Below are 1,711 nucleotides of genomic sequence, written 5' to 3'. Positions count from 1 at the left end.
TTTTTTTTGTAGGACATGAAATTTTCTTTCTTTCCTTACAAACGACAATTTTTGACAATCTATTTGCGGGGATCTTCTCTTAAAGACTCTATCGGTTGAAAGTTATATATGAAGATCGACATTGACAGTAATTTTTGTTTAAATAAAAAAGATATATGGGACTCAGAGTCCCTTAAAACAAGGCCAATGACATTATGATCTCCCTTGCATACATGGTTGATGCTCAATAACCATGTGGTTTTCTGGTTGACAATAGCTTGAAGGACAATGCCACAACTATACTTGGCCTGAAGTTGCCTTTTAATCTTTCTTGGCCTCCCTAACATAGTATTGAGATGTGACTCAGCTGACCCAGTTGCATTCAAACTTAGAAAGCAACTCCCACTATGGAGATGTATACCTTTTGGGGAGACATTTGGTCCTTTTCACAAAACTTCAAATATTTTATTGTCTTCCATTGCCAATAAACATGCTAATTGTATCTAATTTGTTAGCTATTAGGGCACCAAGTTTAAATTGTTTTGATTTTATGACCCCCCCCCTGTTGCTCCTTGATGTGAACTCTAATATATATTATATAGCAATGGCAGTCTTTTTCATGTGTAAGGGTAGAACTACTTGTGCTTATATATTAGTTCTAAAAACACTATATTTGCTTTTGGAATAGGAAGCTTTCAAAACTTTTTTTTTTCTTCTTATTTATATTCTAATTTCATATTAGATTATAATTGATGTTCAGAAGCCATACGAAATAAGGCAGCGAGCCCCCATACGACAACCACACACACACAAAAAAAAAAAAAAAAAAAAAAAAAAAAAAAAAAAACCTACTCAAATGAAGGAACAATCTCATGAATTTAGGAATTGATATTGGATTGGTGAATCTATATCAATATAACTATGATCGATATTGATAATGTTGGGTATGTATCGATTTATAAAATAATTGAGGTAGGAAAAAGAAAAATCACTATCAAAATCTTGGGGGACAAAATCATTCAATCTGACCCAATATGATCAAAATGTATCAAAATAATTGTTAGTGGTAACTTATTGCGGCACCAATACCATGAACTAAATCTATAAATGATCTAAAAACACCATTATCCTAACTACTTCTATTACGGAGGTGCTAATTATCATATTATTGTGCTTTTAGCCTTGCTCTTTTTACCCTCATCATTTTTTTTCATCTCTTATATTCTTATCTCTTCCTTCCCTTTTTTTGTTTGAACTTTTTTCTTATTTTGTTTTGCATGGATTTATATAGCTTACCCTATTAAGGATCTCTTTTGTTTGATTTCTATTTGTATTTATTTGACTTATTTCTATTTTTACAAGTGTTTGGTATAATTTATAATATTTATTTTTATTTATAATAAATTAGAACAAATCACAAATTACTTTCAAGCTATTTGTGATTTGTGGCAACAAATCATTTATATTGATTTTTGCTACCTTAAATGAGCATGTGTGTTAAATTACTCAAAATCAATGGTAAATAGGTAAACTTCAGTATGTTTTATACTTTTCCAATAAAAAATCTTAAATCCTATCATCTCTCTCGCTCAAAGCTCAAAGCTTAAGATGAAAATTAAAACTTATTTTCTCATTATATAATCTATTTTATAAATAGTAACCAAACGAATACTATTTGTAGTCCATAATTTATTATTACAAATAATTTTTAAAAAATAGTTAATAAGTACAA

Source organism: Macadamia integrifolia, chromosome 8 (genome assembly GCF_013358625.1).
Source record: "Macadamia integrifolia cultivar HAES 741 chromosome 8, SCU_Mint_v3, whole genome shotgun sequence".
Classification (NCBI taxonomy): Eukaryota; Viridiplantae; Streptophyta; class Magnoliopsida; order Proteales; family Proteaceae; genus Macadamia; species Macadamia integrifolia.
Note: the sequence above shows the minus strand (reverse complement) of the source record.